Here is a 17,211-nt window from a genome sequence, read left to right as displayed (position 1 = left end):
TGGAGGAGTCTCTAAGCCCAGCCTGGGTGGTCACTTATTGAGGATGCTCCAGAAGGGGTCATTGGTCCAGTCTGGGTTGGTCTTAGAGGTGCCTGAGGTCCCTCCTGTTTCTGGAAGAATGTGCTTTGAGCTCTTTAAAAGACTTCTGCTTAATTAACAGAATAAAATAGAAGCAGGAGAGAAACCTCAGGTTCTACTGGTCAGAGGAAGAAAAGAGGATTGGATAGGGCAGGGCTCAGGGAGGCACCTGGAGAAGGCTCCCAACAACTGAGCTCCCAACCCAGTGCTGGCCTCACTGAGCTTGGACTCATGGGCCCGCAGCAAATGCCTCTCCTCCAACTAACTCCAGCCTACATCCCTGGCCACATGGTTGGGCACTAAAGCTGGCTCCCTGATGCCAGGAGGGAGTCAAACGGCTTCAGCCTTGGGCTCTGCTGGTGGTGGGAAGCATGGGCCCAGGGACAGATGTGGGGCTGGTTCCACTCTGCAGAGAGGAAGCTTCTGCCAGCTCCCTTTGAAGAAAATTGCAATCCCTTCCTGAGTCTTCTCTTCTGCTGCCAGAGGAAGTGGAGGGACGTCTCTTTACACAGTGCAAATTTTCTCAATGACTTCCAGCAGCATCTCAGGCTGGTGCTCTTTGGAACATATGGGGAGCATCTCCGTTTCTAAATTCAGCTCTCATTCAGACTTTCCCCTGTGCCCCATAAAGCAAATGCCAGCTGGGGTAGAGGCTTCCAACTCAATGGTCCATTGCCAGCATGGTCCCCCTAGGCTGGAGCATGATGGGATCTGGGTATAGATTCAAGCCAGTGGGATGATTTTTTGCTTACAACTTCCCTCAGATAATCCCACGAATGCATACATATGATAGAAGGTCTTTGCCATCATGGATCGCCTCATTTTTGTCTTTTTATCCTCCACACCTGGCATAGGACCTGTTTATAGTACGTTTTCAATAAAATGCTTGAAGAGTTGGATTGTATTGTGTACAGGCAGAAAGCTTCAGCTGCCACCATCACTGACTATCTTTGTCCCAGCCACACCCGACTTGAAATGCTTATCTCCCTTCTCAAGACCCAACTTCATTTGTGTTTTCCTCCTCTAAACTATTTGCACTTATTCTGTCTATATTTCACATCTTTTCTGGATCCCTGCCCCTCTAGAATTTAAGCTTCTTGAGGGTAGAGATCATTTGGTCCACTAATCCAAGATGGGCTTCAAAGTCAACATAACAGCCCCAAGACCTCTCCAAAGTGGGAAACAAGCTGGAATCATAAAGGGGGCTATTTAGATCCACAAAAAGTTGAGCTTTTTATTTTTACCCCACCTCTTTATTCAGTCTTGTTTGATTCCCTTGGGTCAATTGTGGTTTCCTCTAATTGAAGCTGCCAGATTTTTAACTTCAGTGACAAATGTTGGTGGCAATACTAGGTCATAAACATGTGGTGCTCAACACAGAGCCTGGAACATATCAGTTGCTTACTAAATGCTGGTCACTTGGTGGATTGCTTAATACATTTTACGATCTATTTTATGTCCACTGGAGCTTCATAATAACAGTCCCATGAGGTGGTGCTACTGTCTCCATTGTATAGAAGGAAGAACCTGATGCTTAGAGACCTCCCTCTGTGCAAGTGACTTGGCTCCAAACATACAGAGTGTGACTATGGACTGTGCACCTATGGGGAAAGGGGTTGTTGTTGACTATGCATGTTTGTACAGTGGTCAGCTTTAAGCACCGCAGACAGCTCCCCATCCCAGCTCCTGAAGCCTAGCCACTTTCTCCACCCTCAGGCTAGAATTGCTTCTATAAAATCATTCAACTCAACAGAATTCCTTTCAATTCAACTCAGAACAATTTAATTAAAAACTATTCATTTTAACCTTTGTATTCCCAGCAGTTAGCACAATGTGTGGCACATAGGAGGCCAAAATAAATATTGATTGATTGAATGATTGATTGAACTCAACACAATTCAAATCAAATCAGTTCCATTTGTTTCAACTCAACCCAGAAAAACTTGAGTTCCGTGCTGCATCCTGTGCTCTATGCTGGGGGCACAGAGCTAAAGTAAGTCACAAGCCAGCCCTCAAAGACCATCAGGTCATCGAACCTGACATCCAAATGAAATTATGGCTTCCAATAATCATGGAACAAAATTAGGGCAGAAAGAGGCTTTGTTTCCTATTGATGTCATGTCTCAAGGCTCACAGAACTCTTTATAGACACAGGGTCTCACAGTAACCTGGTCAGGCAAGTGTAGCAGACATTGTCAGCCGCTTTTTAATCATAAGAAAACTGAGGAGCTTAAAGAGGTCAAGCAACATTCTAAAGCTAGCAAGGGCTGGAGTCAGCACTTGAACCCAGAGCTCTGGCATCTAATTGTAGTGTTCTTTCCATTAAGATTTCATAGACTAGCCATGGTGAGGGAGAGGAGAAGGAAGGGGGGAAGGTGAGGAAGAAGGAAGGAAAAATTTGATTGGAATCGTGAAGAGAACCAATGGGAAGGAGCAAGATAATACAGGCATGTGGGGCAGCTAATGAAAAGCCTTCTAGGAGGTGGAGGATCATGTAGAAGAAATAGGATCAAGGTGAGAAAGGGCCAGATTCTGAAGGTCTTTAAAAGCCAAGCAGGAAGATGGTGGAGGAAAGACATTAAATGCACAGGGCTCCTGATACAATCTCCCCCAAAAGAGCAATAAAAGATTCCATAGACTAATGGAAAGGTATCTCAGAAGAACTGAGTCCCACCTGTACCTGAATGAGAACCTCCCCCTCCCAACATGCCCCATCCCTGACAAGAAGCCTTCCAGCCAATGCTGAAGACACCCATTGAGAGGACCTCACTTTCTCCCAGGCAGCTCACTATTTTTAGATGCTCTAATTGTTTGGCAGTCTGGAGCTCCCCACCCTACATCAAGTCTAAATGTGTCTCTTGGTGAGTTACCATTCTCTTGACTTTTTTGCCCCTTTGCCAACAGCCAGAGATGCCTTCACCCTCCAGCCTTCTCCTCTGATGGGTGACTTCCTGTGTGAGACCACTATTTCCTAAAGTGCCTAAGCCAACCATGCCCATGCCTCTTCTGGCTCCCTTATTGACTCTCCTGATTTTTCTGCCTTCTCTCTCCCAGCTTTGCCTCAGTATACCCTCGCATCCCCTTCCCTCTTATGCACTATCTTCCCCCATTAGAGGTCAGGGACTGTCTTTTTTGTTTGAATTTGCATTCTCAGCATTTAGCACCATGCTTGGTATACAGTTAGTACTTAATAAATAAACATTCTGTATATCTAGGTAGATATCTGGCCTTCTGGGTGTCTCTCTGACTCTCTAGATACCATAGATTTAGAGCAAGAAGAGACCTTAGTGGTCATTGGGTCTGCCTCTTCTCCCCTCACATTACAAGTGAGGAAACTGAGGCATAGAGAGTTTACTTGACTTCCCTAGGATCACCCAGGTATTAGCTGAGGCAGGAATTGAAACAAGTCTTCCTGACTCCAAATCCAGAGGCCTGTCCCTCATGCCAAGATACCTTCAATGGCTTCCATCCATTTCTCCCAGTTTTGTCCTCTGTGGCCAAGCAGAATCAATCTAAGTCTTCACCAAGGGCACTGTCCTTTAGATGCTCAAAGGCACCCACTTTGTGCACCATGAGTCTGATCTTCTCCAGCCTCTCTCTCCAGTTCCTTCAATGGGTGTGTCTATGGCATGAACTCAAGACTTGCCCCCATGCTGGCTACCTTCTGAACACTCTCCACATTGACTTCCCTAAAATGAGGGGTCAACACAGAACACAATACTCCCTATTGACTCCTATTGAGCCTAGGGTCCAGTAAAACTCCCAGACCTTTTTCAAGGACACTTGGTGATAGGCACACTTCCTCCAATTTGGACTTGGTATTCAATAACCTCTAAGGTCCCTTTTAGTTCCAAATCAATGATCCCAGGATTCTGTGGTCTTGGTCAAAACAGGAAGAGTTCAGTCTAGCATGGCCCTATTTCCAAAGGAGCCTTCCTGATTCACTGTCTTCACTGCTCTCCTTTCCATGGGTTCCCAAAGCTTCCCATAAATAATGCATTCTAGAATGTTGAAAGGAATCAAAGGCATGCTAGCTGGCTTGCAGCCTGCAGGTTTGGGGACAGCTAGGAGGTACAGGGGCTAGAACACCTGGCCTGGAGTCAGGAAGATCTGAGTTCAAATCCAGTCTCAGACATTTACTAGCTATGTGACCCTGGGCAAGTCACTTAACTCTGTTTACCTCAGTTTCCTCATCTGTAAAATGAGCTGGAGAAAGAAATGGCAAATCACTCTATGATCTCTGCCAAGAAAACCCCAAATGGGATCATGAATGAACTGCTGAACAACAATGACAACACTTTGTAGGCTATACTCTCCTCTTTTTAGAAAATCGAGGAGACACTGCCCTTCTCCAGCCCTGTGGCTCTTCCCCTATTTTCTACCATCTTTCAGATACCATGGACAGAGGCTCAGGAATCACTCAGAACCCAAGGATGCCATCCATCTGGGCCATTGAACAAGAGGCAGAATTGTGGATGGAGAGGGGAACCTGCCTATATTCCTTATAGATGATGGGATCGTGGGCAAGACACAACTTCTCAGAACCACTGTCAAATACCGGCCTGGGAGGGATATTTGGAAGCCATTTCTGAAATCTTTAAGGGCTGAAGAAATGGCACCTGTTTTCATAATGCCACAGAAGCCCCTACATCACTACCAGCCACTGGAGTGGGCTGGGGCATAACACAATTTAGGGCATCATTCACCTCCCTCTGAGTTGAGCATTGCAATCAGATGAGAATCCTAGCTCTGTTGAGGTGTCTAGAGTTGAAAGGGAATAATAGTAGTAATCCAGACCAAAGCCTCTATTTTATAGATAAAGAGGCTGGAAGGCCTGGGGGCCTCTGAGAACTCCAGGATTCTCTTCTCTGAAAGAGGTTCACATTGCCTCCAGGCCACTTTCACCACTAGTATGAGATGAGAGAATAGATGTGAAATCATCTTGTAGTTGCAGAGTAAGTCAGGATGAAGGGCATTTGTGTGACTGTCCCTCAAGGTTCCCGCTTTCCTTCCCATTGTCACCCTACAACAAGATTACTGGGTGCCCAGCCCAGAGAAGAACACAGTGGCTGTCATAGCCTGGCTGAGCAAAATGGCCCAAGGATGATCAATTCCAAGCTGGAAGAGATCTCAGCTAACGAGACAGTTTCCTTTCACACAAGAGGAAGCTGACGCTCAGATACATAAGTGACTGGCTCGTGGTCTTTCAGTGTCAGAGGTGAGATTTAAAGCTGGGTCTTACTGCTCCTGAGTTCGGTGTTGTCTCCGCTAATCCACACTCCCGTGAATATTCTGCTAGACCAGACCAGAGCACTCTCACCCTATTATTTTCCTCCTGATGCCTCTCTTACCATCGTCTGAAAAACCAGGCTGAAATGGGGCACCATTTCCCCCCAGCCCACTTCTTTTTGTGCCAGATCCCTCTGAGCCCCCCTCTGCCCGCTGGCTGTGGCTCTGAGTCCTTCTGGGCCAGTGGCCGTCCCCCTCATTTACCAGCCCTCCCTGATGGCCCAGCCGTTCAGGGGCAGGAACACTACAAGGTTCCATTTTAGCTTGGCACCTTGGCAAGTATCCGGGAACAAAACTCTCCATCTTAACCGGGCTACATTTGTTTTGTATTTTAAATTCCACCAATTTTTTCATGTCTTTGGATTAATTATTCCTCTTTAGACATCAAAGGAAATCATAGGACATTTTTACTTTTAACAGTTTTGTACGAATGATGTTGGGTAATTATCCCATCGCGCCAATGATAGGTCTGCCGGCTTTTGAGGGTTTTCAAGATTACTAAAGGAAATGCAGCTAATTACAGTTGGACACAAATGACAGCCCTTGCTAGGCCCTGTTTACTCGGTGGGCTTTGCACAAATAATTGGGCTCTTTGAGAAGGCTTATTAAGCCCATTGGCTGGAATGCCCCAAGTTGCCTATTTACAGAAATACTCATTTGTCCTACTCTCCCACAAAGCAGAGGCTGTGATCCTGCCCAGAAGAGATGGGGGCCCCAGGGGAAGCTCATCTTTGCAAAGATTTTAGCCTGGTTTGGGCTCCCACCTAGGGCCAGGGCTGGGTGCGCAGGGCCAGAGAAGAGAAATAAGGAGGAGACAGAGCACCTCTCCATCCAGGATGGACCCAGCTCCTGGCTGCCAGAGCTCCTGGGATGAGTGTCTTGAGTAGAGGTCGGCTGTTCCAAATAGTCACTCCCTCAGGCTCCTTGTGTAGGCCTAGGAAGGCTGATAACCTTGACAGTCCCATAGGGCTTTGAGGAGAACTGTCATTAGGAACAGTGTTGACCGAGGCTGATCCCCGAGAGAGGAAGCCAAGGTGTGCAGTGCACGTGGACTAGTGATGCTCACATACGTCCTCCTTGGCTGACTGGCAGCAGTGACCACTTGGGCCACTCCAGTTTAAGCGTTGATGGTAGAAGTGTGCCTTGCATGCAGGAGGCTAGAAGCAAATGTTTGGTGACTCGAATGAAAAATCAGAACCTTAAGTAAGGATGTGATTAATCACCCATCACCATTCGAATCATGCCAGTCTTATGGCATTCACTGAAGCAGGTCCCATAAGCTGAAATAGGCCCTTTAAAGACCATAGCTGGCCAATCTTGGTGTTTGGCTTGTTTTGTTTTTTATTGGAATCTACTTGAAGATGTATTTTTATCAAATGCTATGTTCTAAAATTCATGTCTGTCATTTATTGGGCCCTCCACACACACGTAATTAATCCAAAGGAATGGGGTGACCACTAAACGGACAGGAAGGAGTCAGGACAAATCTCCCAGAGAACAGGTGCTCCTGTGTTCAATCATGGGAGGAAAAAAGCAGAAGCTCAGAGTGACTGTGACTGACGGAAGCCCTTGGGAGGCCTGGAATCCTCGCAGCCGTTACTGTGGAGACCAAAGGCTTGATGTCCCCATATTCCTTCTTGAACTGATGCTCATGGTTAACAAATCAGCCTCCATACACTCTGTGTGTACATTTGGGTTCGTCTATGATGGGAGGTTCCCCCGGATTATTCTCTTTTTGTTAAAGAAAGCAGCTTGATTGCCTTGTGACGTCCCAGATTTCACAGTTCTCCAGGTGCTGACCCTGCAAGAGAGAATCAAGGGTTGGAACGATGTTGTGTCGTTTTAGGAATGATGATTAATGTCTGTCCGTATTCCTTCTTGGCTCTTACTTTTAGCAGTAATTGAGCCCCCATTAGGGGGTAACTTATGGCCAACTTTCCCAGCTGAAGACCCTGGGGTAAGCTTCAGAGATGATCCATTCTCTGGCCTTCTTGGAGACCATGGTTGTGCTGGGTCAGGCAGGAAAACTGGATTCCGAAGTTTAGTTGAGCAGAGCCTTCACAAGGTTAGAATGGCTAAATCGGACAGATATTACCTCTGTCCTGCTCATGGGGTGGGGTGGGAAATGGGGGAGGTGGAGAATTCCAAACCATCACAGACCTAGCACTGGGAAAAGGCTAGGCTTGGGTTCTCATGGTAGAAGCTAGCTGGCGCTTTACGTGTATCTAACAAAAACTGAAGAGATTCAGATCTTGGTTTGAAATCAGGTTGGGTGAATGGTCCAGATTGCTTGAGGAATTAAATCTATCGGATGGGGAAAAAATCCCTCCTAAACTCAGTTATATTATAAAAAAGAGATAGAAAGGAAGGAGAAAAGAAGGAAGGAAGAAAGGAAGGAAGAGGAAAGGGAAAAATTAAGAAAGGCTTTTATAAAATGCACAAGTATAAAAAGAAGAAGGGATGGTTAGGCAACAATTGATGCATCAAAGATCTAGGGGTGTCAATGGACCACAAGCTGAATCTCCATCATCAGTATGCCACGGTGGACAAAAAAGCCCTGGGGATTCCTTGGCTCTCCAAACAGAAGTTTGCCATATAGCCCCACTCTCCTTGACTTTAGTTCTGGTTGTCCAGGTTGCCCAGAATCCCCCTTTTGAGATGCTTCTTTAGGTAAAGGCATGGTATCCAGAAGGCTCTCATTAGGATGCAAATGTGCAATTTTGTTGGGAAGGCAGCTCTGACCATAAGCCCTTGAGCACAGAATATTTGAGAAGGTCTTGTTTTATGGGGGCAGAGGGCAGGAGAGGAAGGAGCCTGAGATGTGGGCTTGGGGGCCTCATTCCTCACAGAGATGTTGCCCAGTGTGTTTCTGTTCAGGTGAGGATGGGCTGGGTACCTCCAATGTTCTTTCTTTTTGTTTGTTTGTTTTTTGGTGAGGCAATTGGGGTTAAGTGACTTGCCCAGGGTCACACAACTAGTAAGTGTTAAGTGTCTGAGGCCGGATTTGAACTCAGGGACTCCTGACTCCAGGGCCAGTGCTCTATCTACTGCACCACCTAGCTGTCCCTCCAATGTCCTTTCCATTCCTCACTGAGCCATGAGTCCTGATTAACTCTAGCACCAACAGAGTCACTCTGAGCTCTGGTTTTCTCATCTGCAAAAGGGAGAGAATTGTTGTGTGCCCCCTCCCCTCCACCTGAGCTAGAGCTGTCACCAGGATCAATGAGAACAGGCTCCGGAAGACTGAGCCCCAATCCCATAAAGACTCTCTTTCTCCAAGCCAATCCATACTCCACAGCCATCTGGGGCCAGGGCCCCACCGTGAGTGGCTTCTGCCCAGACAGCACTGGCCCCTGTTCTTCCTTTCCTGGGCCATCGGCCGGCAGTGGAGACTCAGGAGCCCTGGGATAGACAGCAGCTGTAATGTCATGTTGCATTCCATGGGGACCTCCTCCTCAGCTCAGACCAGACATCTGCCTGGCCCTGGAGCTCCCACATTCACAAGGACTGAGGCCTTTCTTTTGGTCTTATGTTTCATTGAAAAAAATGGAATCTATTTTGGGCTCTTGCCAATGACGCAAAAAGAAAAGCAGCTGAAAGGATATTTTTTCTTTCTGAAAACAGGAAAAAAATAATTCTCTCTGAATGATCTGTTTGGGAAGGGCTTGGGGCTGGGAGTCAGGAGACTTTGGTTGTCACCCCTGTCCCTGCCACTGGCTTATTGTGTGAACTTAGACAATACTAATTCATTCAACAGCAAATATTAACTGCCAACTGTGGTCAGGTCCCTGAGCTAGGCACTGGTATCATACTTAAATAAAACAAGGGCCCTGCCTTTAGGGAGATTCCAGTCTAGAAAAAAAGGAAGGAAGGAAGGAAGGAAGGAAGGAAGGAAGGAAGGAAGGAAGGAAGGAAGGAAGGAAGGAAGGAAGGAAGGAAGGAAGGAAGGAAGGAAGGAAGGAAAGGAGGGTCTGAGGAAGGAAGGAAGGAAAGAGGGAGGGAGGGAAGGAAGAAGGAAGGAAGGGAGTAAAAAAGGAGGGTATGGAGGTGAGAAATCCTGCTAAGAGAATATGGAGGGGGCAGCTAGGTGGTGCAGGAGATAAAGCACTGGCCCTGGATTCAGGAGGACCTGAGCTCAAATCCAACCTCAGACACTTGACACTTATTAACTGTGTGACCCTGGGCAAGTCACTTAACCCTCATTGCCCTGACCCCCCCCCCCTCCAAAAAAAAAGAGAATAGGGAGGGTGGCATGAAGCCCTGGAGTAGGAACTGGGATGTGGGAACAGAAGTGATGTAGAGAGGGGGTTGGTAGAAGCTGGTCATCGTTGGGCAAAGAGAAGCTACAGAGAGGGAGGAGTGTAAAACACCAGTGTGTTGGGAGATTGGATGAGGGCAAGGTTAAACTGCAGCCAGAAAGAGGGGGTCGGGGAGGAACAAGATGGGGGGAAACTCAGTTTGTTGGCTCAGTTTTTGCCATATTGGTTCTGAGGCACCAGGCAGCTGCCTGGGTCAGCATGTCCCACAGGCATTTGGGGACATGGGTGGGTCTGGACTTCAAAAGAACTGTCAGAACTGCCTGGAGGTGCCAGCAGAAGATGTGGCAGATTGCCAAGGGACAGTGGGGAGAGTGAAGGGGAGATGATGAGGGTGGATGCTGGGGAGGACACCAACCTACCTGAAGGGCTAAAGGAAGCGTGTCATGACTAGCAGGGAGGTAGAGAAGGAGGGATGATAGGTGGAACCTGAGCATGGTGGGTGGCGTGGTGTCTCTGAAGCCAAGGGAAGAAGGGACCTGGAGCAGAGAGAGGCCAGCAGGGAGTTTCACCTGGAAAATGGAGGTGGAGGCAGTGGGGCAGACCAGTGTTCTTTGGCCAGGATGTACCTTGGCCTGGTTGAACATCTAAATTTTTGGGTGGTACCTCACCGAGATGGCAGCTTAGGGGGCAGAGATAGTCAGGGAAAAGTAGGTTGTTGGCAGGACAAACAAGTTGAGGAAAGTCACCTGAAGTTACACGCCTTAAGAAGGAAAGACTTCTGGCAGTCAAAGTTCTCATGTTCCATGTGCTTTGTTCTATAGTTCTATGTCCTAAGGTTCTAGCCAGCTCTGATGTTCTATGTGCTATATTCTAAGGTTTTAGCCAGCTCTGGTGTTCTATGTGCTATGTTCTATGGTTCTTCATAGCCCTGATACTCCATATTCTATGTTCTAAGGTCCTAGCCAGCTCTGATGTTCTGTGTGCTATGTTCTATGGTTCTTCATAGCTCTAACATTCCACATTCTATGTTCTAAGGTCCTAGCCAACTCTGATCTTCTGTGTGCTATGTTGTAAGGTTCTAGCCAGCTTTGATGTTCTGTGTGCTATGTTCTAGATCCTTCCTAATTCTGATACTCCACATCCTATAGTCTAAGGTCCTTGCCAGCTCTGGTGTTCCGTGTTCTAGGTTCTTAAATCCTCCTTGCCCCCATCAGCTTTGATATTCCCTAATCCTGTGATGCTGCCCATGCCCACTGCCCTGGGACCATGCTAAATAGGAATATTTAGCCTTGTGTCAGCCTCCTCGGATTTGGTGGCAAGATAAGGGGAGGCAGGAGGATGGGCATGAAACCATGCTCCACTGAACCCCACATGCCTGGCTTTGGGACCTGAAAATAAGAACTGGTGAGAAGGATGTGGGTTTGAGCTCCGTTCGGGCTGGTTTAGTCACATGTCAGCCCGAGACCATGTGGGACTTGTCAGAGCCTCCCAGTTCCTCTTAAAACCCTTCATTGAGGGAGTGTTTCAATGGAGCTCCATCCCCCCTCCCCCTCCCCTTATCGGTGGCTGCTCTTGGCCCATAGGGCTGCCTTCCTGCCGACATGACCAGGAGGGAAAAGCTGTTTCCTCCTGCCCAGGAGGATGCCTGTGGGCCTGATTTTATTTGGCCTGGTTTGTTTGCACAGGACAGTCCTGTGCCTGAGGAGAGAGGCCCAGGACCTGCTGGCCAAGGGGACAGCTGGAGGGAGGGTCACCTGACAGGTCCTCTCCGGGTGTTGTGTGTCCTGGCTGGAAGAATGTGGCCCCTGCCCGTTCCAGCTTGACCAGGGCATGGGAATTACTGGGAAAACCTGTGAGCTCCCTTCCTTTCCCTTCTCAGGACTCTCTTTAAGGCCATCCATCCACTCTCCTCTCTCACCTGCTGCACCTCCCTTCAGAGCCTGCCCCAGGACAAGGTCGGGGCTCAGAGCCCCAGCTGCCTTCCAGGAGGCTCAGCTCCTTTGTCGCCTGTCCCTCTTCCTCCTCAGTCATCAGGAGCATGCTCCCCTCCCCTCCCCCCTCTCCTTTTCCCTGCAGTCACATGTAAGGTCCTTGAGGGCAGTTAGAATATATAACATTATATACACACATACATGTAACATTTGTGGATAACGCGCTGTGTGCCGGGCATCATGCCAAGCGCTTTACAGTTGTTATCTTATTTGATCCTCACAACTGTGGGAGGGAGGTGTTGTTAGGGCCGTCATTTTACAGAGGAGGAAACTGAGGCAGGCAGCAGGGTGCTGATTTGTCCAGGAGCACACAGCTAGTAAATGTTTGAGGCCAGAGTTGAACTCATGTCTTCCTGACTCCTAGCCCAGTTGTACTCTATGCTGCCTCTAATCGGCCTGGAACCTGCAAGACCAATGAGGAACCAGGCGCCCTATTCCAGGAGGAGAGAGGTGACGAAGGCCTGCGCAAGACATGAGAAGGGGGCAACATCAACCGAACAAAAGAGCCACTTCTGCAAGAGGGACGGGACCTTCAGGACCTAGTCTAGGATTCATAGCCTGCTCCTCAGCTGGGCAGTGGAAGGGATGGAGGGGGCGGCCCCACATCGGTCACTTCCATATGCCGCTTCACCAATGGGGCCCCTGTCGGCCACCACGGACACCGAGCTCGGGATGGTTTGATGAACAGATTGTCACAGGGCGTTGCTAGGCCCGGCGGTCAAATAGCCTCCGCACGCTTGGCTGGCCGGCCCACTGCGGGCCAGTCTTCCAGCTTGGCCCATGAGAGCCAGGGGCCCCCTGCACACAGACTCAGGCCCCCTCCCGGCGTCCCAGAGGGCTTAGTGGACAGACATCTCCTTTACAAGCTGCTACAGGTCAGCGAAATGGGGACGTTCCGCGTCTTTGGTCTTTTGGGTTCATTCTCCCCTTCTTCCTCCCCTACTCTCCTCGACACCCACCCAAGCACGGATTTTACAAAGGTGAGATCCCTTGGTCATGCGGGAAGAGTCAGGAAAACATGAACTCGGAAGTTGGGAGCCACCCCTGGGCTGGAATTCTGGAGGGGAGTTTGAATTCCGTGGCTTCCGTGGATGACCTTGGGCAAGTCATGGGCAGAGGCAGGATTTAAACCCAGGACTCCTCGTTTGTACCTAAGGAGGGGGAGGGAGGCAAACATTTATGAGTGAAAGCAGTTTATTAGTCCATGGGCCCTTTATGCTGCTGCAATTTAGACTAGTAAATGCAAGTCAAGAATGAGAGTGTATTTATTGAGCACCTACTGTATACCGTACCGGATCGGGTGCCAGGATACAAAAAGGAAAACAGGCCTCTGACCTCAGGGAGCTTACAGTCTACTGGTAAGATGAAAAAATTCCCCCCAATCTTAAGCGGTCAGCAATGCCGCTGGTGAGAGACAAACCACTGAGACTTCCTTTGGTCCCAAAGGAAACATGAACTCTCCCTTGAGAGCCTCCGGCTGCTCTGAGATCAGCTGGGGGGGCGTGGTCCATACGGAATGGCTGAGGTGACTTCTGGACTTACCCACAAGCGCCCCCCCCCATCTGAGCCGTGTCCCCGCTTCCTTGCCCTCCGCCCCAGGCCCTGGCATCTGGCTCCCCTGGCAGGGCCATCCACTGAGGCTGCAGGCGGCCCCAGGATTTGGAATCTGGTGACGGAATTCGCTTGAAGACAACAGTGAAGTCCCAGAAACAGCGGGTTAGCGGGAAAAGGGGCCTCGGAGCCGGCCCTTGTTTTATTTAGGCCCGAGGAAAAGGATGCCCTGATTGGCCGGGGCCTGCCCATGGTGGCCCAGTGAGGAGGGGAGGCATTGCGCACTGACTTGGGGGTGGGGGGGCTCCCGGCGCCCCACCCGCCCGCCCCCAATTCCTGGCAAGAGGACCCCCTCCCCCATCTATTTCTAGGATTTCTTGGTCATCTAGTTGCTGGGCTTCCTTCACTCAGCAACATTTTTCCGGCTTGAAAAAAAAATGAGGCAGAGAATGTTTTCAAAGTAAACTGTCAAAGGCAAAACGTTTGAGGAAGGAAATCTGCGATTATTCGTTGGAGAGCCATTTATTTCTTGTGGTTTCCCTCCCATTATAAACACTTGGGACGGTGGAGAGCATTCCCATCCCCAAACACGTGCGCTGGAGGCGGGGGGGGGGGAGGGGGGGCTCTCTTCCTCTTTCCCTGCCCGCCTCTGCTGCCCACTGGGCCTGGCTTTGCCCCAGGGGCGGCCCTGGCCAGCCCCCTGGGGAGGGGGCGCAGCGGCAGTAAGAGGCGAGGAGACCTGTGTCCCCTCATTCCAGGAGAGAAGCCCTCTGAGCAGGATGCCGAGGCATTATGGAAAGGAAATATTCACATTATAATTATAATTCTGTTTATTTAATTAAGTTATTAAACCAGCCTGGCCCGGGGAAACACAGAAAGTACGGTTTCGGTCTAATTGTTTTTCCCAATGTGTAATTAGGGCATTATTGAAAGAATTTGATTCAGAAAAGCCTCCGACTTTGCCTCTGTCTAGCACAGGGGAGGGTTTACCCGCCTGCCCGCCTGCCTGTCCCAGGGAATTGTTCGGCAGGTTTGGTAACGTGAGAGCTGGGGGCGGGGGTGCAGGTGGGGTCCTCCAATATGATCCCATGTGCCCGAAGCAGAGAATTGGAGGATTTCATGGAAAGCTCGGACCTTGCCCAGCTGCCTCCTTGCCCTCAGTCCCTCATGGGAGGCAAACAAGGCCCATAGGACTGTCTTCCAGGAGGGTGGAGCGGAAGAGCCTTGAGGGCAGGGATTCTTTTTATCGTCTGGTGCCTAGAACATAGCGGGTGCTTCACAAGTGCTCACTGCTTGATCCATCGGGCGGCTGAGTGGTTCAGTGGGTAGAGCCACCTACACCAAATCTGTGACCCTGGGCAAGTCACTTTAAACATCCGGGGCCGTCTCCAGTCATCCTGATCTATATCTCACCACCGGACCCAGATGGCTCTGGAGGAGGGAGTGAGGCTGGCGACCTGGCACGTGTAAGTCATGACACCCCCTCCTGATGGACGGATCCCAGACCTAGAGGGAGAAGGGACCTGTGACGCCATCAAAGCCTCAATCAACAGAAGCCTAAATGGGAGAAATGCATGCACAAGGAGGGAGTGGCAGGGCCTGGATTCGAATCTTCCAAGACTTTCCACAAAGCCAAAGTAACTGTAGGATTTAGAGGTGGGACGGCCCATTTTTCAGAGGCAGATGATGAGGCTGGTGGCGGGGGAAGGGCCTCGCTCACAGGTCCTAACTGAGGTCCTGGGATTTACCTGCACCTTCTCCAGCCTCCAGCTGCTGCTGCTGCCTCCTCTATTCTCCTGGGCTAGAAGCCCCTTTGTTCCCCTCTGTCTAAGGACGCTGCTCCTGGCCCTGTGATGCTGTCTGCCCGTCACAGGGCACGTCCCACTTCCCTTCCAGGCAGTGCCAGGCTAAGGGGTTGGGTCCGTGCCAAGGAGGTGAAAACATCCGGGTTGTACCCCACCGGGGGCCTGACCCCCCAGCTCACTTCCTTCCCGGTTTCCAGATCGCTCTGGCTGTGCAAAAAGACAAAGGGCGATATTCAGACTCCCCAGGACTTTGAAGGGCCTCGGAGCTGCCTGACAAAGGGGAGCACTCCCAAATGAAGGAGATTTGGATCCCGTACATGCGAGATTACAACCCAGCCATCAGCCAGTCCCTGAATACAATCGTGGCTCTGGGCCAAGGTGAGGATTTGAAAGCTCCTGCTAAAGGCTCTGATGCCCAGTGCCCACCGAGGGTGAGGGAGCCTGTGGCCACGTCCCTCCTGGGTGCCAGCCGCGCCATTCCCCACCCCGGAGGGGAAGGGACCATCCAAGCGTCTGGGCCAGGCTGGGCCGACACCCCCAGAGAGGGAAGCCGAGTGTGGCAGGGGCCCCAGAGCAATGTTGGAGGCTCCCGTGCCATCCGGACTGACAGCTGCCTGCTGGGCCCCGAGTGAGCCAGAGAGGCCTGGTGCAGGATGGGCAGGCCCAGCCTGGCTGCCCTGGCAAGGACTCACCTAACAGTCAGGGCATTGTGCGGCCAGACAGCTGTGGTTCGAGGGTGGCTAGAACGACCCCTCTCTGTATCAACTGGATTTGTGAAGCCAGGGAGGGGCTGGAGGCAGGGCTCTGGGAGTCCTTGGCAGAGCCCAGGACGGTACAAGGAACCGTAGAGTCTCAGGCCAGACTCCGGGGAGAGTCTCTGGGGGCCGCAGGAATCTGGGCATGTTCAGGGCCATGGGAACCCTGATGTAAGGCCCACCATGCCCTCGGGATGTGTCTGGGAGGGGGCCCTCCCCATGACATAATGAACTCACTCCCATGGTCTCCTGGGAAGGGGGTTCCTTAGAGAGCCACCATGGAAGGTAAGCACCTCCTCAAGCCAGTTTTCAAGGGACTCTCATCTCTAACACAATTGAGTACAACAGGCATTTATTAACACACCTACTATGTGCCCCGTGCTGTGCTAGACTCCGGAATCATTCGTGGTTCATTCATTCAACAATCATTCATTAAGCACCTAGAGAGTTCAAAGTTTCTGTCCTCCAGGGGCTTACAATGAACATGACCCTCCCTGGGTGGGGACTGAGGAGGTGAGTCTGAAGGCAGCTCTGCTTCCTGGGGGCCCTGAGGCCAGTCCCCTCCCTCCCCTGTGCCATGGGGGAGTCAGAACAGATCTGAGATCCTGAAAGTATTCTCCGGGGAGCCCCAGAGTCCTCAAGACTCTTTCAGGGACCTACAAGGTCGGAAGTATTTTCATAATAATCCTTGGGCACTTAAACTCCTAATTCAGAAAATGTTGGTGATAATGACAACTAGCGTTTATATGTCATTCTAAGGTTTGCAAAATACTTCCTAGTTAATCTCATTACATTCTCACAAAACCCATGGGAGGTAGGTCCTGTTATTAGCCCGTATTTTACAGAGGAGGAAACTGAGGCAAACAGAGGTTTGTGTCATCCCCAGCAACAACAGCTCTTGGGGAGGGGGTCCACCATAATTTAAGCCTGTAAAGGTGTCCTGAGACCGAAAGGTCTGTGTACCCCTGACCCAGAGGCCCTCCGAGGACCCTTTCATTTCTGTCTCTAAACAACATGAGGGTTTATGTTGAGGGAGGTGGCTCACCCTGGTCAGACCCCAGCCAGAGCCGCGTGTTCGGTTCTGGGGGCCACATGTTAGTGAGGCCAAGCTGGAGGGCATCCGCATCAGGCCAGATGAGGCCCAGCTGAGAAAACAGGGAACGTTTGGCCTGGGGAGAGGGATTCCATAGCACAGTAGCTGACTTCCAGGGAGAGCGTGGGGAGCCAGCTTTGCTTTACTTCCTAGGTCCAGGAGGTTGGAAGCTGGGCCCCGGAGAGGTCCAGAGGGGTCCCTCTGAGGACATCTAGTCCAGACAGACAAATGTGAGGCCTCGGCGTGGGTGCTGACCTAAGTATGTGCAGAATGGTGGCAGAGTCAGAGCACGGTCATTTGTTTTTTGTTTGTTTTGGGGCTGTTTTTTTTTTTTTTTTTTTTTTTTTGCAGAGCAGTGAGGGTTAAGTGACTTGCCCAGGGTCACACAGC

This window comes from Dromiciops gliroides, chromosome 6 (genome assembly GCF_019393635.1).
Source record: "Dromiciops gliroides isolate mDroGli1 chromosome 6, mDroGli1.pri, whole genome shotgun sequence".
NCBI lineage: Eukaryota > Metazoa > Chordata > Mammalia > Microbiotheria > Microbiotheriidae > Dromiciops > Dromiciops gliroides.
This window is presented reverse-complemented; position numbering follows the sequence as displayed.